Here is a 27638-nt window from a genome sequence, read left to right on the forward strand (position 1 = left end):
GCATGTACACAGGTACAAATAAGAGCTCATGAGCTCAGGACACATGGAATGCAGGACAGATAAGCCCCTCATGAACAGAAACAGGAATAGCATACCAGGAGGGTAGGGGGAAGGTGGAAAGAGTAGGGGAGGAAGGGGAACCAAACACAATGATCTACTATCACTGCAATCCCACCCCCAGAGGGATGAACTACAGTGAAGGGAGGGTGAAGCGGTTGGTGTAAGATATGAAAATAATAATAATTTATAATTTATTAAGGAGTCACAAGGTTGGGTGGGGAGGGGAGGGAAAAATAGGAGCTGATACCAAGGGCTCAAATAGAAAATAAATGTTTAGAAAATTATGATGGCAACATATATGCAAATATGCTTGATACAACTGATGTATGAATTGTTATAAGAGTTGTAAGAGCTTCCAATAAAAAGATTTAAAAAAAAGTTACAATCCCTGAAATCCACAGGGCAGTTTGACCTTGTTCTACAGGGTCATTGAGTCAGAAACAACTCAGTGGCAACGAGTGAGCAAATGGTCTCACTATTGAATTATTAGTTCCAGTGTAGGTCACACCTAATCTACAAATTAGAAGGCACACTGTGTTAGTCTGGGTAAACTAGAGAAACAAATTCATAGGCACTCATGTGTATATGAAAGAGCTTTATATAAAAGAGCAGTTGAATATTGAGAAAACATCTAAGCCCAGTCCAGATCAAGTCCCATATGTTCAATACCAATCTATAAAAGTCCTCTTGAGACTACAAAACACTTGTAATGATGCTGAATGCAGGAAGATCAGAGGCTAGTGGGTATAGAGCATTGTGGATACAGTGGCAGTAGAAGCATCTCAGTGCTGTCTGGGGTGTCCATGTGACTCCTTCAGTTCCCGGGGTCTATCAGCATAGTGGAATGTGTCTTCTCAGTAGAGCATCTCTCAGGGAGTAAGCCGAGAGAGAGAGAGAGAGAGAGAGAGAGAGAGAGAGAGAGAGAGAGAGAGAGAGAGAGAGAGAGAGAGAGAGAGAGAGTACCGCCTCCAAGGAGGAAACACAGGAATTCCCAGAATCCTCAGGGGGAAGGCCATGCCCACACAGCGGCCTCATTGGCTATGGCCAGATTGACAGACTAAACTCTACCCCTTCACTCTTAATCCTCTCAAATTGACACCAGATTATGTAACTACCACAACAACTCAGCCAACTAAATTGCCCCCAGACCATGAATTTACAAGGTTGGGTATGCAATGAAAATGTGCAGGACAGACTGTTTCAATAAAGATTTGACATAATTTCGCTTATCAGTTGAAAATGTTTAAGCTTGATCCACTCATGTGCTATAAAATGTAAAAGTAAGGCAATGATCTAGAAAATTCAGGTCAAAGTAATTTACATAATTTGGATATTCCTTGAGATTCTGTACGCACTCTATTAATCTGAAAAAATAATTACTGCAAAATGTATCTGTCAGGTGAGTTTTATTTTCTTGACTTTCAGAAATCATACCTATACTTTTGTCTCTCTTCAGCAAAAATGAATCAAAGCTATTCTGTACCCACAGTTAACACCAGTACTGTCTCTGTCTCTCTCTTTTTTAAAACATTTCATGGCTTTGCCTCAAGTGCTGTGTAGTAAACTTACAGGGAAAGAAAAAATTTATTAAATTATAACTGAGAGGAGCTGATTTTTTTAACATGGCAAACAGAAAATTCCTTCATGAAAGGCTATAAAACCCATATTATTTACCAGAGAGACCCTTCCTGTCTCCCAGGTAAACACTTACAGTGTGTAGACTTGGGTAAATACATATTTAGGAGTGGCTAAATATGGCGAGGTATTTTTAAAGGCATATTTACAAAGCTGAATACATATATTGGCATTTTGGTATGTGTAAACTATGTATGCTGCCCTGCTGTCCATTCAGAATTCTAGTAGGATTCTGAGAGATACCTGTTGGGTCTAGGCACTGAGTTTCAAAACATACATCTTTAATCAAAATTACTAAGGACAGGTCCTTAAATCATTTCAAAAGGGTGGAAATTTTCAACTAATGGAGTCCGTCTTTCTTGCCAGTTTAACATGAGGAAATTCATTCATGGGAGTAAATGTGTTTTCTAAACCTATTTGTGCATAAAATAACCATAAATTCACATTCTATTCCAGATTATGTTACCAAAATACTCAAAGTGACATTCCATATGATGGAGTTCATGGAATAGGAATGTTTATTTTAGAGGGTGTGTGTGTGGGGGGGGGTGTGTGCCATTAGAATATATTCTTTAAAAATACAGAAATATAGAAAAATGTATGTGATAAACTTTGTTTCTTTTTATTCAGAGGCAAGAAGCTTTCTATGATTGATCAGTGAAACTCCTTCTAGAGCAGGGGCTCTCAACCTTCCTACTGCCGTGACCCTTTAATACAATTCCGCATGTGGTGGTGACCCCCAGTCATGAAATTATTTTTGTTGCTTCTTCATAACTGTCATTTCACTACTGTTATGAATCAGGCCAAGCCTGTGAAAGGGTGGTTCACCACCCCAAAGGGGTGGTGACCCACAGGTTGAGAACCGCCGTTCTAGGAGGCTCTTAATATCTATGTGCAGCTTTGCGTCTTGGCAACGCTATTCTTCATAAAGCCAGACAAGAAGAGGACAGAGAATAGGTCCCACAGGACCTAAAGATCTAGAGGCACTGAAGAGTCCACGCGTTCTCCTGTGTCGGCTATACCTCAGAACGAATGAGCACCCAGTTGTGCTCAAAATCTTTTTATTTTAAAGATTAAAAAGTTGAAAGTCTACAGAGTTCTAGGGTTGGACTATCTCATGAGCTGATGGATAAGGCATTAAAATACTACGCTTTCACTTCTTATCCAGTGTATAGCTATTTCTAAATGTTCTGAATATATAAGAAGATAGTTATATGTGGGCAAAGATTATTTATTCAGTGAAACCATTTCTCCATTAAAATTTGCACTGGGATGAATTCTTTAACTTTCCCACATCACACATCCAGTGTACATTTTTTTGCCGAGGTACTCACGCTACACATTTTGATGAAACGTTTTGCGCTCTAAAACTTATATATCATTTTAATAGAAAATATTGTCTCTTACATTAACATCAGTATTAATTTAACAAAGACCTTGAAATGTAGGGGCTTTTAACATAAGCAATGATACAATTTTTATGTCTGCTGCTAATGGGTGCAGTGTATTTATAGGACCCCTACCAGTAGTTTAGCCTTAGAAAACAAAGGAATAAGACAAAGAGACAACCTTAAGTTGAAAAATAGTTTTAGGTACAAGTAGACAGAAGTACCTACACATTATAATTTTTATTAGTTTTATCCCATCTTTAATTTTATTCTGTGGCTAGTATCTCATTTTCTTATAAACTTTCACTGGGAACACAAACTGCTGACACCACAACTACTGACAGAAATGCCACAACATAAATTGTGCCAAGAAAATGCTGCTTTGAGTTGGGGGCAAGGCCTGAGGGAACTAAGCAAGATAAAAAGCCACTGTGCTGGTGCCCAGGCTGCAAGCCTGTCCCGCTGACCACTGATAACATTTATCACAGTCCGCATACGGGAAGGCGGCTTAGAGAAGAGTCATCTGTGGTGAAACATGTAACAGCAAAACAGCTAATGGAGCATGATTACTTTATTGGAAAGCAATACCTCTGGGTGCTTCTCTCTTCTAGCCTTAGCAAGAGCATGAGTTGTTCTATATGCAGAAGAGCTGATATGGGAGAAAAAAAATGGCAGTCCGAATTCTGAATAATGAAATATGCATCTCAGAGCTACCAGCTCCCTGCTATTGGCTCAGAACTCTTTCTTACCTAGCAGAGAGGTGACCAAGTTCCCCAAAGTCAAAGCATAAGTCTTAATTGTAAAAGAAACGGTTTGCTAATCTATAATGCTAATGGGCTCTCTCCATGAGAGAAGGCTTGTAAATTTCCCAGCTGATTATTACTGGCATAATTTGGGAGGAGCAGTAGTAGAGACTAGAATTATTTTTTACTAAGTTACACAAATAGAGCGAAAATTTAATTTTCCAAGAAGGTTTCAAACCTTTCATTAGATGGGGTTTATTCAGGAAGGAGTGGAAAGTTAGGAGGTTGGAGACATGTGGATATACTTGGAGAATCACAATTGGGTGGATAGAGAGTTATAACTAAATGGGCAGCATGTTATAGACTTTTATTGTTCTATCCATAAGCCATGTGTTAAAACATACAACATTGGACAGGAAAATTACAGCATATTCCATCTCTCCTCCCATATAACGTGACTCTCAGTCTCTGAACCCCACCCATGTCTTTATTTCTTGCAATAAACTTTGGCATAAGCATGGATAGAAGGAGTCAGGTATTTTGGCTCGACTACCTCCAGTTAATCTAGTAAAAACTATAAAGGTCTTTAATTGGAAAGCAAAGGTTTAATTTTTAACGTTAATCTCAGAAGTCAGGAGCATAAAAAATATTATTCTTTCCTTCTAGTCGTTTCATTGTCAATGCTATTTATATATATTTAAATAACCCCTCTATAAAGCTACTTGTGTGAGACTGGGATCTCCAGAGAAGCAAAAGCACGGATACTTATAAATGTATATATAGAATTAAATGTATAAGACAATGGCTCACATCGTTGTGGAAGGGAACAACTCCTAGTCCAGGAAGCTTTCAAGCCTACAGGTCAGATGTCGGGCTGGAGACTTCTGACTCCCATAGCTGTGGGGGCTAATGACCCAAGATTAGCAGGAAGGTGGCCAGCCACTGAAAGCTCCAAGAATAGGCAGGAAAGAGGGCAGGCCATGAACTCAAGTCCAGAGAACCACAGGTAAATAAATGCATAAGATACAAGGATAGATTCATCAAGAAGTCAAACAAGCACTCCCACAGCATCCACATATATAGGAAGTAGGAAACATCCTGAGGAAATTAATGTTCAATGGCATCAGTCGTAAATAAGGGGTTGTTTTTTTCAGAAAAAAATCTTAAATTGTTTGGAAGCTCACAGCAGATCTCATTATAGAGCTGATTACATTGTACTAGGTCATATCATAAGAGTTTACTAAATCTCCACTACCAAGCCACTGAGTGCACAGCCACTGAGTGCCAAGCCAAGTTGATGCAAAACCCAATTTTCACATCATTCATGCACCTGCCTGTACACTTCCTTGTGTTCCTATTTTCAGGCTTACTCTCTGCAGTTTAAAGCAGCACCTTATTTTTCTTAAATATACCTTATTTAGGCTTTATGGGAAAATATCAAAATAGCCAAAATTTCATTAATCATAAGAGTCACTACTTACTGAATGCCTATTATCTGAACCATTCTAGAAAAATTCTAAGTGTTAACTCATTTAGTCCTCAAACTATTCTCTGGAAATATTTATTATCTCTTTTTTTATAAACATGGCATTCAATAGTTGGAGAAGTTGGTGCAGTTGACCCCAGGTCTTTTAAATAAATATTAGACTTGTTCAGCAGAATATAATTTTTCAATTTTATGTGTATATGATGAATTTTTAAAATGTATTTCAAATTTTGCATGACATAGGACAGGCATTTTTACTTTGTCTTTCAAGGACACAATTGTCAGAAAGTACCATGTAGGAGTGTACATGGACATACACACACCATGCTGCCTTTCCTTATTAACAAAGAATGTCCAGCAAGCTCTTTCACCCTTGCGATCCTCAATTGCCTCATAATGTCTCATACATAAGCAGGAATAAGAATCCTTTCATAGTGTGAAGATAGAGAGACAAATAAAATATTCTCTCTGGATTCCTTTCAGATTTCAAGATGCTGCTGCTGAAATGACAAAGAAGAAAATAGTCACATCTGAGTCAAGATACAGAGCCAAGCCACCACAAATATGCCTCATTCTCTGACTGAAAAACAGCAGATTTATATGAATTGACAGAGCAACCTAGAAAAACAGGAAGTTGGGCAATGAGCCTGTGAAGGAAGACGGCTCATTCAGAGCTCGCTCGCCGTAGCTGACTTTGGAGTCTTGGTCCACGTGCTCTCCAAAAATCTTAGAGAGTTTGCCCTTGGAAAACAGAGGGAGGAATTTGTGACAGGACATTTAGCTTCTGTGCGCCCAAATGGATTATTAATAGTCCTTAATGTGTAAATAACGCAGACTTCAAAGCACCTCCTGCTTTTTAGTGATATACACAATTATTGTTTCCCAGGGGGAAAGTAGCTCTGAAACTTTTACTGGAAGAGCTAAAGCCAATCTAGGATTCCGAAGAAAGATGATTACAGATAATTTTATGGTTATTAGTGATGAAACAAAATGGCAGTTGCTCTTTTTAATAAGAGGTAGATGAAGATAAATAAGCTAAAAATTAATACTTTATATAGCAATGCCTAATAAAAACACTTCTCCCCTTTTCCCCCATATTCTCATGCTTATTGTGTTTAGGAATCCCTACTGAACATACAGCTCTCTGCTTCATTTCTATTCTCGTTTTTTTTCTGTTCATAAACACTGAAGTCTTGGCTCTTAGGCCAAGTAATAGAGGCTGTAAATCTTTATATGTCTCCCTGTATGCCCTGTAAGGTACACTAACCTTGACTCTAGTGCTAATGGCCTAAACTGAAAGAGTTATTGCAGTGCAGTGAATTATTTAACATGGTTCTTCTAGCCAGTCTTTGTAATTCCCACCAAACGGCTCTTCCTGATGGAGCTGTCTATGAGCAGGTGGGGAAAGGCACTGATAGGATTATATGTTTTACTTGTGAGTGATTGTTAAACAGGATTAATTCGGATTACCATCTGGGTATAAAATGAGTCATCTCAGAAGTAGGAAGTAATATTTCACGACCCTGAAAAGTGAAGAGCCAGGAATGGAATGTGCCCTGTGGACTCGGAGATCCCTATATATTGAACTTCCTTAATCTCAGAGCCAACTGTGACCACAGAGAGCAACACAGGAACAGCCGCAGCGGAATCAAGAGGCTGAGCATGAGTCAGCAGTGGATTTCCAAGGCCATGAGGCAAGCCAGGCTGAGGGTCTTCAAGTGAAAGGCTGGTTTGTGGAGTAGAGTTCCCCCAGGCCTTCCACTGGGGGACTTACCTTATATACTCAGGTATAAGCCGAGTTTTTCAGCACAAAAAAATGTGCTGAAAAACTGGGGTTCGGCTTATACACGGGTCAGTGGTACCCCAGCGAGGTGTAACATCTCGGAGGTGATTGCCATTCCTCCGCTGTTCATTCAAAGCTCTCCTGACACTGCAGGGCTTTGAATGTTTGTTTACTCACATCTAACCAATCAGAGCCATCCTATGACGTGGATGGCTCCAATTCGCAGAAGCACCTGTAGTGATTCACTTACACCCGGCAGCTGAACTGGAAGGATGTGTCTGTGGCTGCCCTCCGTCTCTCCCCTTTGGTCTCTGTGTTAATTCACAACCTGCATTTCCCACCCTAGGCTTATACTCGAGTCAATCAGTTTTTCTGGTTCCCCAGGTAATAATTAGGTACCTCGGTTTATACTTGGGTCGGCTTATATTCGAGTATATATGGTAGGTTTGTTGATCAATGGTGCTGGAGTAACCTGAGGCACATGTTGGAGTGGTGTCTTCTTTGTACATTTATTGATAACCTTAAAAGAACTTTGTAACATTGCTCGAGCAGGCAAGAAGCAAAGGGGCCTTGTGGCTGAAAGACCAAGGACCAGAGAGAAGCCTGGCTGGGCACATGTGAGGAGAAGCTATCTTGCCAAAATATTTTTCTTCTGAGCATTTATAACCTGTTAACTTCCTTAATAAACTCTGTAATCATGAGTAATGTCTATGAGTTCTGTCTGGTCATTGCTGTGAATTTTTGACCCCAGCTGAGAAATAGAGAATGTTGTTGGAGGAACAATTGGTGTGAAAATTGGCAAAAGGTTGTTGGGTATAGTCATGTCTGACCCCTGCCTCTGGGGATCAGGCCTTGGCTAATTTTGAATTTGATTGCCTTTAAAATATATATACATATATTTATGTACGCATAATTCTTGTTCACATAACCACAATGACGCTTATAAATAGTTAACATTTAAGAAGAAATAAGTTAAGAATTATACGACATGGTCAAAAGTAATAGAAAAAAGTGAAAAATTATTCAGTATAAGGAAACATAATTAAAGGAGGTACAAAGTTATTTTCCAATGATTGTAGTAGCATTTTAAAAACACAGCTTGGCTTTATTTCTTCCTTTAGACTAGATCTTGTGAATATCCCAAATACAACATTTTGGAAATAGGAAGATGGGATGCCTCCTCCTCCCGCTGAATGGCTCTCCCACATTTTACCTATCTTGTTAATTGGATCAATTTATCACCTGGAGGTATGGCTTCTTCTTGACAAACTGAAAGGATCTATAGAAACCACTTGAGCGTGCACAGGGAGGCCCACATGCTATCTGTCTCATTCTTCCTCTAACTTGGCAAAGAGGCCCTGGAGGATAAGGGGTCCAATGCTAAAATAAAGGAGGTAGCTACGCACAGGGCCTCAGTCCCTATTATATCCATTGTCGCTGGAGGGGAGCACCACAGGGTCTGTGAGGGGACATGGTGAAGTTTTGGAGGAGTGCATTGAAGGAATCTTGGGGTTGTCCAAGGGACATTGGAACATCATGTTGACATGGGCACTGCAACATACCAGAATATTTGAAGCAAACAATCTTGGCTGAACTAGGAAATAGTATGCCTTTTGTGGTTAAAAAACAAGAGTCATTATCTTTCCCAATTCCTTGTCAGTAGTTCTGAGCATCCCTTAAGTTCTTTATCCTAGAAGAGTAGAGTATGTTTGGCCAATTCACTTGACAATACAATTTATGAGACTGTCATTAGAAATTTCAATTGTGGCAAATGTGCAATTGTGGCCAATGGAAAATCCTGAGGCAACTGCAAACATTGTTGGCTTCATTTTGAAATTGGAAGTGTTTTTAAGTTTAAATTTTATTGTTTTATGAAGAGACAGAAAGCAGACCACCAAACTAAAAATTGAAATGGTAATGGTAATTAAAAAGATGGTCTCCAAAGTGCTTCAAAATTTGTTTATACTATATAATTTTAACCATTTTATTTAGTCTTTTGTTTTTCATGGTTTTTCACCAGAGATTATTCCATAACTCTAAATATTACTTAAATAAGTTTTCCCATTTTGATTCTTTTATTTCTCATACTATGTTGGAGACTTCCATAAACTAGAGTAGAAAATCTTTGCTAGTAGTAAGCACTTTAGTGTAGTTTCACATCCAATAATAATAATTTTTAACAAAGTACTAGTAGATGACGACTGGATGAGGTCATTCAGTATCCAAAAAATTGAACATAAAGTTATGCAGGATCTCTTTTTCTGTCACACAAATCAGTAAGATTTTATCCATATTATGAAAATATGTTATTGGATGCTTTGACAATAATCTGATTTCTCATGGTAGAGGAGATTGATCAACAGGTCTAACATAGACTGATAAGGATACTCTTGGAAGGAGGGTGTCACTAATGTACATAGACAATATGCTAACATAATGGATACGTCATAAAGGCTTAACAGTAATATGAAAAGGGTGTCAGTCTCCAGACACTTTAGTGGATCTATTGAGAAAAGCTTGCTGGAATTATTCTTGAAGAAGCTCCTGTAAGGATTACACTTTAATTTTAGGCCTCATAGATAGCAATAAATTATTTACTTTGTCCAAACTCAGAGATACGATACAATGGAAAATTTTTTTAAATTTGGTTTTCTTACCATAACGTTTAATCACAAAGGATTTTCCCAAGAACTCCTCTGTAAACCCCCTTGAAATTTGGTCTGCAATTTCAGTAGTTGTTGGCTAAATTAACATTAGACCTCCCTACCCACCTGCCTCCACTACTTGTCTATCAGTTTGTCATATTTTAGTGGCTGGTGTTGCTGAGATGCTGGAAGCTATGTCACTGGTATTTCAAATATCAGCAGGGTTAACCACAGTGGACAGGTTTCAATGAAACTTCCAGACTAAGAACAAACTACATAGAAGGAATAGGTTGTCTGAAAAATCATCAGTTGCTGAAAAACAAATGAATAGAAGACCATTGTCAGAGATAGTGTTGGCAGATGACCCTCCAGTCAGAAGGCACCGCAAATTTGACTGAGGAAGAGCTGCCTTCTCAAAGAAGAGTTGACCATAATGACTTGGATGGAATAAAGCCTTTGGGCTGTCATTTCATGATGGGGCATGGCCCAACGTAAGAAGAAATAGCCGCAAACATCAATTAATAATGGAAACTTGTAATGTAAAAACATGAGCCTAGGAAAATTAGAACTTATTTAAAATTAAATAGAATGCACAGAAATAGACACTTCAGGTACTTAGTGAGTTGAAATGGAGTGGTATTGGACATTTTGAATCGGAAAATCATATAGTTTACTCTGCCAGGATTGACACAATCCAGAGGAATGGTCTTACGTTCAGCCTCAAAAGGAACATTCCAAGTTCTATCTTGAAGTGCGATGCTGTCTGTGATAGGATACTATCTATTTGAATAAAAGGAAATCCAGTCAATACAATCATTATTCAAAGTTATGCTCCCAACACCCAAACTAGTGATGCAGAAACTGATTAATTCTACCAACATCTTCAGTTGGAAATTGATCAAACATGAACCAAGAAGCATTGATAATTATTAGTGATGGAATGCAAAAGTTGGGGAAAAAAAGCAGATGGAATTTTAGTTGGAAAATTTGGTCTTAGTGATAGAAACAAAGCTAGAAGCCCCATGATAGAATTTTCCAAGAACAAAGATCTTTTCATAGTAAATACTTTTTATTCCAACAACACAAAAGGTGACTATCCACATGGACTTCTCTAGATGGAATACACATAAATCAAAGAGATTCTATCCGTGAGAAGTGACGATGGAGAAGTTCAATATTAGCTGCTAAAACCAGGTTGGGGAGGTCTAGGGGATGTCTATGGAACAGGCTACTGATTGCTCACATGTAAGTCCAGGTTGAAGTTGAAGAAAGTGAAAACAAGTCCATGAGAGCCAAAATATGACCTTACATATACCCGAACTAAATATCGAGACCATCTCAAGAACAGATTTGATGCATTGAAATCTAACGACAGAAGCCCTGATGAGTTGATGGAGGACATCCAGAACATTATTCATGAAAAAAACAAAAGGTCATTAAAGAAACAAGAAGAAAGGAAAGATCAACGTGAATGGCAGGAGAGATTCTGAAACTTGCTCTGAATTGTAGATTATCTAAGGCAAATGGAAGAAATGATGAACAGAAAATTTCAAAGGGCAGCTTAAGACAAAGTCAAATATTATAAGGAAATACGCAGAGTTAGACAATCAAAAAGGAAGAAGATGCTCAGCATATTTTAAACTGAAAGAACTCAAGAAAAACTTCAGTCCTCTATTTGCAATTTTTGAAAGACTCTATTGGCAAACTATTCGTTGATGCAGGAAGCACCAAAAGAAAATAGGTAAAATACAATCGCTGTACCAAAAAAGAATGAGTCAACATTCCACCATTTCAGGAAGAAGCAGATGAGCAAGAACTAATGGTACTGAAGGAAGAAGTCTATTTGTGCCCATTCCAAAGAAAGGTGACCCCACACAATGCACTAATTAAAGAACAATGTCCTTGTTATCACATACAAGTAAGAGTTTGCTGAAGAGCATCCAGTAAGTGTTGCAGCGGTATATTCACAAGGAGCTGCTAGAAGTTCAGGCCAGATTCAGAAGAGGATCTGGAACAAGGGATATTATTGCTGAAGTTAGATGGATCATAGATGAAAGTAAAGAATACCAGAAAGATGTTTACCTGTGTTTTATTTACTAGGCAAGGGCATTTTACTGTGTGGACCATAGCCTTGAGAAGAACGAGAGTTCCAGAACACTCCATTGTGTTCCTGTAGAGGTACATGGATCAAGAGGCAATTATGTGACTAGACAAGGGAAGACTACATGGTTTAAAAATTAGGAAAGGTGCGTGCCAGGGATGTATCCTCTCACCACACTGATTCCTTCTGTATGATGAGAAAACAATGGGAAAACTTGATTCTATGAAGAAGAATGTGGCACCAGGACCAGAGGACAGCTTATTAACAACCTGCAATGTGCAGATGACACAAACTTGCTTGCTGAAAGTGAAGAGAACTTGAATCACTTCCTGATGAAGATCAATAATTGCTGCCGTCAGTATCGATTACAACTCAATGCAAAGAAGATGAAAGTCCTCCCAACGGAGCCAGTGTGATCAGTGAAGACAATTTTGAAATTGTGAAGGATTTTGTCTTGCTTGGGTCCACACTCAATGCTCATGGGAGTAATAATCAAGAGATCAAAGGGCACAATCCATTGGAAACATGTGCTGCATAAGACCTCTTTAAAATTTTGAAAAGCAAGAATGTTATTTTGTGGATTAAGGTGTGCGTGATCCAAACCATGAGGTATTAATTTTCCTCATTTGCATATGAAAGTTGGATATTGAATAAAACAGCCAAAGAAAAATCAATGCATTTGAATTATGGTGTTGTCAAAGAATATTGAAATTACTATGGACTGCCACAAGAACAAACAAACATATCTGTCTTGGGAGAAGTACAGCCAAAGAGGCAAAGAAGGTAGAAAGTTGTCTCACATACTTTGGACATGTTATCAGGGTGGACCAGTCCCTGGAGAAAGATGTCATACTTGGGAAAGCGGAGGGACAGTTAAAAGGAGGAAGAGCCTTGACAAGGTGGATTGACATGGTGACTACACCAGTGGCCTTTAACATGACAACAATTGTGAGGACGGTCCACGATCAGGAATCTTTGGTTCAGTTATGCACAGAGTCTCGATGAGCTTGAGCCAAGTGGAGGGCACTCAGCAACAACGACAGACAACAACTCTTACTTCCTTACTTCAATTTCATTCCTATTTTCTTTACCCAATTCTACCTCCAGTCTGACCTATGCCAAAAATCTCCTGCTTGGACTCTAGTCCTGACTTCAATTAACCTATTTTCTACATATAGAAGATGACTCCACAAAGTAAATCTCCTTATGTTATGCTGCTATCTAAAGAGTTCCAATTCAAAGCAACTCAATACATGTTATATAATGAAACACTGTCCAATCCTGCACCACACTCACGATTGTTGCTATATTTGAACCAATTCCTTCAGTGACTGTCAATCTACCTCTCTGAATGCCTTCTTCTCTCACTGACTCTTTACCAAGCACGATGTCCTTCTTAAAGGATTTGTCCTTCTTGGTAACATGACTCACGTATTTAAAATGAAGTCTTGCCATGCTTGCCCTTGAGGAGCATTCTGGGTATATTTTTTCCAAGAGAGCTTTCTTTGTTATTCGGGCAGTCCTCACTACATTCAATATTCTTTCAAGACTCTTCACCTTCATAACTCAAAGGCATCAAATCTTTTTCAATCTTCCCTGTTGGTTATTCAGCTTTCACATGCATATGAGGCGATGAAAAGACTGTGCTTTGGGTCAGGTGCTTCTTAGTCCTCAGTGTGACAAAGTTCAAAGGTATTTTGAGCACATTTGCCAAATCATCTATTGTTGCATTTCTCGGTGGCTGCTTCCATGGACCTTGACTGTGAATCCAAGTAAAATAAGATAGTTGCTATTTTTAATATTTTCTCCAATGACCATGATATAATTTTTTCCAGTTGTGAGATTTGGTTTTCTTTATCTTGAAGTGGAATTCATACGGAACAGTATAATCTTGTTCTCCATCTAAAGTGCTTAAAATCTTCTTTGTGTACAACAAGCAAGATTGTATGTATATTTTTCATGTCACAAGTAATTAATGAGTTTTCCTTCAGTCCTGATGCTGTATACTTTTTCATATAGTTCATTTTCTTTGATTATTTGCTCAACCTACATATTGAGTAAACACAGTGAAAAAATACAATCTCAATATATATCTTCCTGATTTTAACCCATTCAATATCCTTGGGAGAACCCTGGTCGCATAGTGGGTTACATGTTGTTCTGCTAAACCATGGTCACCTGTTCAAAACCATCACCCTCTCCTCTGGAGAAAGATGAGGCTTTGTACTCCTATACAGTTTACAGTCTAGAAAATCCACAAGGGCAGTTCTACCCTGTTTTATAGGGTCTCTATGAGTCAGAATTGACTCAATGGTTGTTAGTTTAGTAAACTTTAGCTTTGTTCGAAAAGCTGCCTATTGGTCTATGTACAGGTTCTGCATGAGCACAATTAAATGCTCTGCAATTAGTTCTTTGACGTGGCCCTGCTTCATGATTACTCTTAGAAAGAGATCACTGAAGATATAGGTGCTATAGAAAAATGTGGTGAAGAAAGTAATCAGTGCTCAGCTATCGGAAGCATAGCTTGTCTTCAAGCAAGCAACCATCTAAGTGAAACATCAGCTAAGGACACTTGGGAGAAGCACACCAGCCTGTGTGATCCAAAGATTGTAAATAATAAGATCAAATTTCCAAATCTAAATCCAAAGGAGGGAATAGTATCAGAGCTCAAATTTTGAACATCTGGTTGGCAGAAACCTATGGAAGAGAGTGGACGCCCCAATCCATTTGCAGAGTCTACACATTATTACACCTCGAGTGGATCCCCTCTGATCATAGGTGAGGGATGCAAAGAGCCTGGTTATTAGACAGAGAACACTGTAAAGTCATTTTGACTTAGGCTAACCTGTATTATTATCTTATCATTTGATGACCTGTCTGACCCATTTTAAATTTGATTTGGTTAAAAAAAACAAGTGAATTGGAAATACAAATGGATTAAACCTCAGGTGGATCCCTTCTAACCATGGACCAGGGATGTGCGTAACCCTGATACCATGTAGAAGGCACTGGAAGTGAATTATTGCAGATGAAATTAGGGTAAAATTTAGCATCTCATCCTTCAGTCTCCTTTATGATCTACTTTGAATTTGTTCTAATTTTAAATATTTTATGCTGTCTTTTGGGTTGAGGTTTTTATCTGTTTTACTTTGTTTTGTGTTTTTTGGTTAGTTTTTTAAAAATATCATTTTTCTATATGAAATCCAAGATAGGTAAAATCTATAGAGACAGTAGTAACTGGGTTAATGGTTCCTTGAGGGTATGGAAGGAAAGATTGGTGTGAAACAGGAGCTAATAACCATTAATACAGGAATGAAGAAAATTCTAATTGATTGTACAATTCTTCCTGAACAATTAAATTGTATGACATGTGAATTATACAATAATGCAACTATTAAAACATAAATAAATGTTCTGGACTTGATGTTCTTTTTCATGGTCTTCAGTTTGTCATGACCCACACATAGCCTATGTAAAATCAATATAACACAGAGAAGTATCTTTCCAGTATTCTCTTTCATCCAAGAGCCATCTGTATTAGAAATGATATCCCTTGTTTCATATCACTGAGTCAGTATCAAGGAGATGGCAGTGGGCTTCTTTTGGTTTGGGATTATTAATATTAAATCAACAAATACATTCGCTTTTGGCAACCTAGACATTAGACCCGGCTGATTGTGACCCAAAGTAAAATGGGATTGGGCCTTTGTGCTCCATAAAGTTTCAATGGCTTCTTTTGAAGAATTAGACTGCCAGACTTTTCTTTCAAATAGACCTGCAGTCAGTCACAATTAATTTATAATATTTGATACTTGCTGAATTAATCTTATTAATTAGCATAATCGGTACTTTATAAAAAGGATGTCTGAAAATAACATTAATTATCATTTATTTTATGCATTAAAGAAAATCAAGCTGATATGTCCAGCTAAGAAAAATAATTTTCAGTGCAAGAGAGAGTAGGTTTCCTTCACACAAAGCCAAAGGATCAACAAGGAAAGTACATCCTATAGTAACTCTCCATTCCTTTTTTCTCGTCGTGTTGTCCAAATATCATTCTTCTTTAAGTCACAGCATGTTACATGTCTATATCACACTTTTAAAAAGTCAGCTTCTTTGCCTCTGAGAACTCTACCTGGCCCGGGGAGCCCCTACTCATACCCCAAGGTTTTCCTCAGGTTTTCTTTCCTCTCGGACGTGATCTCCTTCGACTCTCCCAAGGTTTGGGAGACATTCCTAGGATTTACTTACTTCATTCTACCACTTTCCAACTTGATTTTCCTATCTTCCTCACTATGGCACATCTGTATGTTAGGCATCATAAGCCAAAACATTGGGCCAAAATATCTTGGAAACACAAATATTGCCTGTAAATGATGAATAAAACTGCAAAAATAATAAGGAATATTAAAATATCTATAAACCATTGTATCAAGCAAATACAGCTTTCCTCAGATGTAGTTATATCAATTATATTTGATGGGAGATGTGAGTACCTTTTAGAATTGACACGATGTCAAGTGAATCTGTAAAACTTTGAACGACTAGAGTCTGAGAAGGACTTAAGTTGGTACTGTAGTTCCACTACATTTTGAGAACATGCATCATGTCGCTTGCTTCTGTAATCCCAAAGTAGTGATTGACATACAGAAAGGATTTAGCTCTTAGTGATGACATACCTTCTCACCTGGATGGCTGCTCTTGGTTCCCAGCCAGCTGTCTGAGACCTAAGACTGGAAGACAGTGGCTGCAGAGACAAGGAGTCACTTGAGTTAGTCAATTCTAGGTTCTAATTCATTATGCAAAGTGGAAGCCTGCTGGGCTACCAAATGACTCTGCAGGTGAGCAGGCAGGGCAAGGTGCAACTGGCCATCTTCACTAGTGACTGCCTGGCATTGAGGAAATCAGAAACACCATGGTGGCCCAAACTGGTGTCCATCACAACGGTGGCCGTGATACCAATTGGGCACCGCGTGTGGAAAGTACTGGAGAGTACAGGCCATTATTGATCCAAGTGACTGGCATCATTAGCAGCATGCCAGAACAGACTGATGAAAAATAAATCCTGCAATATTTTTAATTAAACTGGCTAGACTGGATATTAACAAAACCAACAAACAAAGCAGCAATCAGAAAATAGGATACAGTCTGGATCTATGTAAAGACAAGAGGCAGTATGTTGTAGTGGTTAAGTGTGGTTCTGCAAACCTAGGCTTGAGTTGTATTTCTGCCACGTCTTGGAAGGCATGACCCAGGTCACAGATCCTTGGTAGTACAGTGGATTAAGCATCCAGGGACTAGGCACAAGGTTGGCAGTTGGAAAGCCGCCAATTGTTCTGTTGTAGATTCAGAGCAACAGCTTGACCCTATCCACAGAGTATCTCCATGGGTTCGAGACGACTGGAGGGCAGTGAGCTTGTTTTTTCTGAGTAGTCCTTCTGTGGGTCATATATCTCTATAAGTATCAAAGGGGATAGTAAGAGTAACTATCGCTTAAGGTTCTTATGAATCTGAAATGGGATATTGACCATTTAGCATGGTGTATTTCAAAAAAGTTGGGCTATTGTTATTGCTCTAAACTAGACAAGGTACAAAGGTAGTTTTAATTGAAATGACACCTACAGGATTTTCATCATTATATTATTTAAACAACCTTCAGTCCTGTTAGCCAAATTTAAGGAGAGGAGAGATAAAAGAGGTCACAATGTACAACTTTCTCTAGATTCTCAATTCTTAACAGCAACAGATTGTAAAACAAAAATGCTGGAATAAGTCAGATTTTAAAGCTCTATGTAAATTTTCAAAAAAGGGATGGTGATAAAAGCTTTCTTATTCTCAAGATAACATGCATGAAAACAATTTGTGATTCAGGATAGCAATACGGGTATGTCTTTAAGCCAACTAACTCTTTGTGACACATTGTCCTTGCTTTCTAAAGTAGGCCTCATCTCACTTTTAATGTGTGAAAGGAGAGATTATTCAACACAGTGGTAGACACATTTTTGTTCTCAAGAACACTGCGATATCATTAATCTTCTGGCACGCCTGCAAAGGCGGGTTATGTGAATGCGAGTCTTTTGCAAGGCTATAAATAAAGTTTAAAGAGAGAAAAAGACAGAAAGAAACGATGTTTTCCTGAAGCTTCTATTGCCACAGTACGGACCGCATTAAGGGTGCAGTAACTTAGAAGTAATAACACTTTTAAAAATCCTCTTTATGGGATTTCAACATCTGTCTAGAAAAGTCTGGCCTAAAAATAGACCCTGATCTTGTAACACAAGCTTTTTCAAAGTGGGTTATCCTAAACACCCTCTTCAATGAATAGTCACATAAGACTATTTTAGAGCCATATTTTTATGTACAGAAATGCTTTGTCATGTGTATCAAATACTTCACACTCATATAAGGTACTCTTTTATATTAATGAATTAGGATGTGTGTGTGTGCACATGTGTGCATGTATGTGTGTTACCTATGGTTGGAAAAACTTTCTTAAAAATAATTTTAGCCTCTAAGTTTTGAAATGCCGAGCAAAATCACAACAAACAAACAAAAAACCTCAACAAAACACACACACGAGTTTTTCTTTTTATCCATGTTAGTAATTTCATTTTATTCTTTAATTTTAAAAAGCCAATAGCTTAATCATTCATAATCAAAAGTTAAGTCTCATTTGTTTTTATTTGAAAATACTCTCAGAGATAATGCTTGCTTATGAAATGTTAGACCAAATTCATGGATTATAATTATACATAATACAGATTTAAGTTTCTTATCAAATTGAAATAGCTGCTAGCATTAATTTTTTTTTTTTAAATTAAGGAGGGCCCCTGTCTGATGTTTCTTCAGTGGGCAAAATCCCTGCTGACTTCACGAGGGAATAGGTACGGAGCAACTAACATGGCGTAGATTGCTATTTAGAATTATTTTTATTCTAAGTTACAGAGCAAAAAATGTAAAAGTCCAACTGCATATACCCTAATGGGGTCTTGGAAGAGTTAATACACACACAAGGTGTTTTTGAATTAGGTACGTTTAAGCAGTCGGCATATAACAGATTAAAGACACCGCAGCAATTGCCTCTTTGCTGGTCATTTTTAGGGAGATGTATTGCTAATTAAGACTGAGAATTTCTAGCAGTTCTTCAGGCTGGGGCAGTCTGCAAAACCTTTCCACCCAAACCCTCCATTGAGCTCATAACTCGTTATCAAGCCTGGTTCCTAGGAGAACCTTTGATTCTCTATTGGAGGCACAGTAGCGAGCGCTGGTCTGGGAACTCATGGGAGAGTCATTTCTCCACTGGCTTTCGTATGTGGCCCCATTCTCACACTGCCCACCTCTGGGACGCTCCACTTCTCTTGTAGCAATGAGGTTGGAATAGGTACATGAACCTCTCACAGGAAGCATACAAGAGTAAAAGTCCGCCCATGCCCTTTGGCTCAAGATGCTAAGACAGACCTGGGTTGGTTCCTTTACACAGAAAACAGAATTCTCAGAAGCCAGTCTTTGGAGATCAAGTCTTGATCATTATAAGAATGATGATTATAATGAGATATTTTCTAATTGTTCTTCAAAACTCATTGCAAATAGGAACTTAGAGAGCACATTGTACTTTTAATCAGAGGTAGAAAACAGAAAAGAAATGAGACATTATGGAGTTTCATAGATATTGTTAAATGTAGAAAACTCCACAAGCCCATGGCCACTAGGCTGATTCTAACTCACAGTGATTCTGTACTATTGTGGTTCTCAACTTGTGGGTTACGACCCCTTTGGGGAGTTGAACAATCTTTTCATAGTGGTTGCCGAAGACCATCGGAAAACACACCTTTCCGATGGCTGCGGGTCACCACAACATGGGAACTGTATGAAAGTGTCGCGGCATGAGGAAGGCTGAGAACCACTGTTGTATAGGGTAGAATTGAACTTTGAGTTCCCCGGATTTTTAATCGTCATGAGAGGAGACAGTCTCCTCGTGTTCTTGTAGAGGCATTGCTGGGTTCAAACTGCTGGACTTTTGGTTTCCAGTTCAAGTAGTTAGCAGTTCAGTGTGTAACCGACTATGCTATTGGGGTTCCTTATTTAATGTACAGGTACCTCACATTTCTTAAAATAGTTTGTTATAAATACAGACACATACGCTTTCTTCATTGGAGAGTGAAGGAAGCAACTGCTCAGATGGTTTAGATGACTGGTTTATGACTTTACACTCATTAAGTGTTATAGCTTGGATGCCAATTGAGCAGATCTAAAGTCGGAATCCTTTGTGCAGTCATGTTTAAGAGGAGTTGCTCGGGAGCCAGTGATGCATGAAGCGAACCTTGATTTTCTAGGTTCTGATCTTTCCCTTCACAGAGTCTGGTGGTGCAGGAATGGGTTATCAGTTGGAGTACTAATCACAAGGTTAGCAGTTTGAATGCACTAACCACTCTGTGGGAGAAGAAAAGATGTTTTCTGACCAGTTAAGAGCCTCAGAAACCCACAGGGGCAGTTCTCCTCTGTATGATAGGTCATTGTGAGTATGAATTGACTTGATGGCAGTGAGCTTCCCCTTCAGTAACTTTGCATCTATCTTAGTGGGTTTTCTTCCTATTTACTGTCCTGCTTCCTATAGGCCTGTGTTTCCCACATCCTTGTCCACTCCCAAACTAAAGGCCAACTGAAAATGACACTAGCCAAATATTCTACTATGATCAGTGTTTGTATTTCAGTAAAACAATCAATGCACTAAAATGTATTTTAAGTTCAAAGAAATGGACCCCAGGCAATTGTTGGAGACATATAAGAACTAAAGAGCTATTTTCTCAGAAATGGTCTTGAGGCTTGTCAAAACTCAATGTTATCTTCTCAAATATTTTACACTCATGAAAAGCCATCAAAATGAAATCCAAAAGCACATTTCAAGGCAAAAGCAGCCATAAACTAGCTGAAGGTGAAACATGAAGTCAGGATGGAGTAGAATAAATATTTTATTTAATAACATTAGCTTCTGAACTGATTTTATATACCTTAGAATCTAGTTTCTCATTTCCACTTTATTGCATTCTACTGGACAAACTCAAAAGTAGCAAGACCAAAACTCATCTGTAGACAATCGGACGTCCCCTCACAGGAAGGTCACAAGGAAGGGTGCAGTATAGCTCCAATGGAACCCAGCATTCCTCTGGTTCGTTGAGTCTTCCTCACCCCCCACTATCATGACCCCAGTCCTGTCTTTCCGTACTAGCTAGACCAGAGCATGCACACCGGTACAGATAAGAGCTCACGACACACAGAATCCAGGTCAGATACACCCCTCAGGAACAGCAATGGGAGTCGAGATACCAAGAAGGTAGAGGGAAGGTGGGAGGAGGAGGGAAAGAAGAGGGAACCATTCACAACATAACTACATCCCCCACTCCAGGGGGATGAACAACAGAAACATGGGTGAAGGGAGACAGTGGTGGGTGTAAGATATGAAAATAATTATAATTTACAATTTATCAAGGGTGGGGAAGGAAGGGTAAAAAGATGAGCTGATAGCAAGGGCGCAAATTGAAAGTAAATATTCAGAAAATGATGATGGCAACATATGTACAAATGTGCTTGATACAATTGATGTATGGATTGTTCTAAGAGCTGTAAAAGCCCCCAATAAAATGATTTTAGGGGGAAAAAAGAGATGGATGTCGCAAACAAACAAAAAATAGCAAGACCAAGTCTGAGAACACTTAGGACTGTGATTCTTCCCAGTCCCCTTGACTTCATCTGTTCGTGCCCATGAAGCTGTGATCTTCAGACCCCCAATAAGATGTTACAAATATGTTTGTGATCACCTCTTCCCTGCTGGGCAATATTAAGAACCTCCTTTACAGTTAGTTTCTACTGATATGGGATGCTGGGATATCTTAATGTAAATTTATAAAGTTTTCAAAGATGTAGAGAATAACATAACAAAAACTTGCAGCCATTGAGCTGATCACAACTCATGATAGTCCCATGTGGTTACAGTACAATCGAATCTTAGATCTTCAGTGGAAGTAGATTGCCGTGCTTTAAATTTTTGATGCCAAGGGGGATCAAACTATCAACCTTTTCAACAGAAGCCAAAAGCAATCCAATTGTGGCATTCAAGGACCTATAGAAATGAAAAAAGAATATATCTAGGTGAATATGACATTTCCCCCAAACATTTACAAAACAGAAATAGCCTATTCGTCTACAATCTGACTATTTATTCTATATTTACTCAACTTGATCTACTTTACAGCTTTCAGCCAGTTTATCTCTGACTATGTTTTTAATATAAGAATAGTCACAATTTCTATTTATAAATTTCTCTTAATATTATATAACATAATCACTTTCTTTTTTATTTAAAAGTTTTTTTAAATTTAATTTTTTTCATAATCACTTTCTTCACTTCAAAATTTAGGCTGAGGGTTTTGAGGGGATGGGGTGAACATATGTCTTGATTTTTGAATGACATAAATCCTATAAATAAAAGTATGGGTTGGTTCCTTGTATGCATTGCATAAATATAAGCCTAGATTTTAAATATTACTAAGATCATATTGATTCTCAATTTTAGCTCTCAGGGGAATTGTTAACTTCATCACATTTTAAAACATCGCAATTCTGTTATTTGTGTATACCTAAAGACTGAGTTTATTAAAACTTATGTTTTAAAAGAATAGGAGGCAATTGTCAGGGAAAAACAACAACAACAAACACTTGATGTACATAGTCACTGAGTTTAGGTCATTTTTGAGAGTTGTTTAGATTTCTGTTCTAAATACTTGCTGAGACTGTCTTTGACACTATAGGGTATCTTTGGGCTTATCTGCAGCTGTTGTGGTCTGGCCTTAACCCATTAGAGGTGATCTGTGGGAAGCGAAAGAGACAAATTTTGACACTATTCCTTATCAAAGGACCACACAGTTGTTGGCCACTTTGACTCCATGATGGATAGTTATCTTGAAGTTTGATGGCTTTAAGGCTAAGCATTTAGAGGAAAACATTGCAGAAGCCCAGTAGCTGCTAGCTATTGACACTTAACTTGATAACATGGGGCTAATCAATCTTCTCAATTGTCTTTAGCTCCAACTTTGTTTTCTCTTCAAGCTTCATTTTTCCCACTTCATTGGATTGATATACCAAGGAAAAATCCCAAAAGAAAGGATAGAAAGCTATTCTTTTAACACTGTATTAATTTTACCAAAGTTCTGTCATTCCGAGTGCATATTATTAGACGTAGACAAATGCCCGGGCCCATATACCTGTTCTGAGCTAATGATATGCGTATGAATGACTTTAAAAATTAAGTCAGTGAATTACTGGAGAAATAAAGCACATGTTTATGAACAAAAGTTGAATAATGATCTTTTCTTTTTAGAAAGAGATTATACCTGAAATATTTATTTGCATGTTGTGGATTATCCATCAGTTTATTTAAATTTCCTCATTATTTGTTTAAGGAGATTGGAAACTACAGTTTTAGTCATTCCATTAAAGGATATTTCCTTCAGTAACTAAATATGCTAGGTTTTGATCTAGCTGCATGCAGTTTAAACAGTTACTATAAGACTAGTCACTTATACCATGCCTGGATTCCTGAATAGAAAGAGAAGAGAGGGTACAGTTTCTACCCCTCAAATTCTATTACCCCAAGTATGAGAGGAAGAATCAGAGTTTTACATAGCTTGTTTCTTTTGTGTTGTTTTCAAATTTTTATTGGGAGTTCATATACCATTCCATATTTTAATCACATTAAGCAGTATAGTACAATTGCTGCCACAATCAGTGTCAAAGCATCCTTTTCCTTCCTGAACTCCTTGACATCAGCTCCCCTTTACCACACTACACACTATGCACACACACACACACACCCCGAAAAAACACATAAAACAAATTCAAGAGGGTGACCCTCAATGCCATACACATCTGAGATAAACCCCAATATGAACAAACAAAACAATACAGAAAAGGTTTGAAATCAGATCAGGCCGAGCTTGCACTAGGGGAGTGGGGGGATTAACCGGCAAGTTTTAACTGTTCAAGTCAGATTTATCCTTTTGAACTTCTATAGTTAGTTTCTGCAATGCAAAGTTTATTTTTTAAGTTAAAAATGTTTTATCATCTTTGTAGAAGTATAATTGTTTTTACATATAATGAAGTTGACTAATTTAAGAGTACAATTTGATGATTTTATACAAGTGTGTAAAGCATTTTGTCCCAACTACAATAGAAGGCTGCAGAATAGGGTTGCTGGTCTCAGGCCAGCAATTTGAAGATATCGGCCATTCTGCAAGAGACTTTCTGCTCTGATGAAGATTGACTGTCTTGCCAGCCGCAGGGGCAGACCTGCTCTTTCCCCTAGGGTCCGTCTGCACGCATCTAGACTGACTCGATGCAGTGAGTGCAGCGTCATAGTGAGCATAGAGCATCTCTGTTACTTTCCCTGATTCCGTTTCCCTTTGCGCCTTGTACCTTCCACACACTCCCTGGCCACTGCCAACTTTGAAAAGTAAGGATCATTTCACAAACGTGTGTGTCATCCATGTTTAGAGGTTAGGCTGATTTTCTTTGAACCGCTTCCAGTTGTAGTACGTCTCCAGCTAAAGGGAGCATGTGCGACGCGTTACAAAGTAAGAGAACTGGAGGCCACCAGGAGAAAGGGGCGGTGGGAGTCCTCCTGGGAGCAGCTAGACTCTCACAGCTCACAGTGGCGTTCTACCCTGTCCCATAAGGTCACTATGAGTTAGCATCAACTCAATGGCAGTGAAAGTTTTTTTTTAAGAATGGCAAGATAATATTTTGTGAACATTTTACAGTATTTTTAAAATCAGGGATATCATATACAAGATAGCCCAAACCTTTGAGTCAATTCTGACTCATCGTGACCTCCTGTGTCACAGAATCAAATTGGCCCATTCAATATTCAAGCTGTTGGTTTGGTTTGAATCTCCATCCTTTGGGTTAGCAGTCGATTGCCAACCACTTGTGCTGCCCAGGTGCCTATTATTTATAAATAACCCAAACAAACATACACAACACACCTGCTGTCTTCAGGTGATTCCAACTCATATAAACTGTGGGCTAGATGATGGGGTCCCAGGCTGTTAGCATTGAGTTCTTTTATTCTGGCGGTGTGTGCATTTCCTAAGGGCTCTATGAGCTAGAACCAGTTTGATGGCACCTAACTAAAGCAACACACTTCTTACAGGAGCAAGATACACAGCTCTCCTCTCATGGTGCCAGTGTAGTTGAATATCTGATCTTTTCTTTCTTACTTTTAGTTAGGTGAAGCGTTTGAATCACTGAGACACCAGAGTTCTGTAGTTACAATGGCAAATTCAGACGACTCTACTGTTACTCCTCATCTTCCTAGGAAAAGAAAAGTTAATCATTGTCTTTTCATAACATGCCCAGCATAGTATAGTACTAGAAATCTTGTCTTTTTATATGTTCAATTTACATATTGAGGAAGACTTAAAATGCGAACTTTTCAGCTTTCCTCATCTAGTATTTTGTAACATTAAGAATATTTTTGTTTTGAAGCTTTGAAATAAAAAAATGTTGACTCTCTTCTATGCCTCATTTTTGTTATGCTAAAACAATAAAGTCCTAAGTCTGAAGAAATTGTTGAAGTACAATTTTTACATGTGGAAGAGAAAGGAAAGGCAATTTAATTTACTCTTCTGGTTTGGCAAATGACTGAAAAAGTGGAAATGATAAGTGAGTGAAAATTGCTTTATATATCCCAGGCTGACAATTTTTCCCATTATATGTGAAGCGATATTGAGTGGAAGAACACTGTTCATTGTGTACCAGTGGAAAGCATTCACTGGTTGAGCCTTATCTGTACATACTCACTGCGCAGGTAATTTTACTTGCATTGGATATAGCATTGCAGTTAGTAGGTTAAGATTTTCATTTTGTTTTACTTTGTTTTTTTACAGGAGAATAGATGGGCATAAAGGAGGTCAGAATACATGTGGAAGTTTCCACTTTCAAAGAAAGTGGAAGGAAATGAGAATCTTAAAAGTATTTGTTGTGTTTATGTCTTAAAATCTCTTATTCCAATTGGTTATTTGTAATTATTTGTATTTGGTAGTTTGAAAGAAGTTTTAACACTAATGTAATAAGAAATTATTAATATGGAAATATTAAAATGTTAATATGTGTGTTAAAATACTAATGAGACATGGGTATTTTGCTGATATTTTATATTGGCATTTATGTGCAATTAAAGGCTTCGCAACAAATCTAAAAATGGTAAACTTAAGTAATTGACAGTAAGATCATGGGTTAAGAACTTCTGATTTATAATTCCTACTTGCCCTTTAATGCTGTATAAATTTGCCTTCATTTCGAAAGGACTGAAGCAACCTCTATTTGCCAGAAACTTGGCACCCAAATTGACGTTACTTGCTGCGTGTGCAGGTTTTCAAACCTTGAAAAGGCGCTGAACCCCATCCTTTCTTGCAGCAAACCTGCTGCCATTGAGTCCCTTCTGACCCCCATCACCCCTGTATGGGCGGTACATAATGTGGGTCCAAATATGCCCAGAAGTGCCCTACAGGGCAGAGTGGGACTGGTACCCAGGGTGTCTAAGGCTATTAGTCTTTATGGAAGCAAATAACCTCTTCTTTGTCCTGGGGTGGTTTCGAACTGCTGACCTTTGGCTTAGCAGTCTTTCACTTAACCCATTACACCACCAGATATCCTTTTGTACTACCTTTAGATAAATAAGAATGATAAGCATCTGTTCAGACTTGTCTTCACATTTGACTTAAGAAAACTGTTTGGGAGGTATCTTGCAGTTAACTATGTGGAGTGGCTAGAGCGTGGAAGCAATATATATTTTAAGAAAATCGGTGTCTAACTTCTATATATATTTTTCTTTTACTTCTGCCTACTTGCCTCTGTTTATCAACTCTACCCGGGGGCACTGGTGAAGGGGTGGTTAAGTGCTTAGAGACTAACCAAAAGCTCGGTATTTCAAACCCACCAGCCCACGTCTCGGAGAAAGACGAGGCAGCCTGCTCCTGGGAAGATGACCGACCAGGGGCAGTTCTGTTCTGACTCACGTGTCTGCACCATGCAGCCTAAGGGACTCAAAGGCACAGCGCGGCCATCCACCCACGTCTTCTCAACTATCTCCAGCATCCCACATTCTTCCTGGACATGGCACCAGTTCCAAAAGTATGGTTAGATGGCTAAGGTATCCGATGGAATTTGCTCTCTGAACTCCAAATTTTTAAACTCAAGGTTTCCCAGTGACTTAAGTCTCATAAATGACTGAACGTGCTTGAAAATTCCAGAGAGAGCTTGCTCTTATTATTTTCCCACTGGAATAAAAGAGCCCAAGGAGTACTATTTACCCAGATAAATGTTGTATGAGTATTCTGAACTTCTGGGCGTATTGGAACCCACATTATGTACCGCACACAACGCTGTCGTCCCTGTTACGGAAACCAAGTGTTTAGCTTTTTCTTCGTACGTGTTTCTTTTCCATAGTCTCTTTGTCTTTGCTTTGAGCAGCTCTCCAGCTCAGCGGCACACAGTGTAATCAAGCTCGGTGTTGTGAGGCATGCAAAATATCGACAGGTGAGCCTCGCTGCTAGTATTTCAGGCATCACCACCCTTGGGAAGACCACGCGGCCATCCAGATCAGCGGGAGGAGTGCCAGCTGCATGTGCGCTCGCTCTGTCACGGGCTGTCTTTCCTGAGCCGAGGCGTTGTGCCTGCAGTTTATTGAGGCCACGTGGTCTGCATTAGTTCATAACCTGAAGCCCTTCCTGTTTCCTCTGTGC

The sequence above is a fragment of the Tenrec ecaudatus genome, chromosome 2, assembly GCF_050624435.1.
Source record: "Tenrec ecaudatus isolate mTenEca1 chromosome 2, mTenEca1.hap1, whole genome shotgun sequence".
In the NCBI taxonomy this organism is placed as follows: domain Eukaryota; kingdom Metazoa; phylum Chordata; class Mammalia; order Afrosoricida; family Tenrecidae; genus Tenrec; species Tenrec ecaudatus.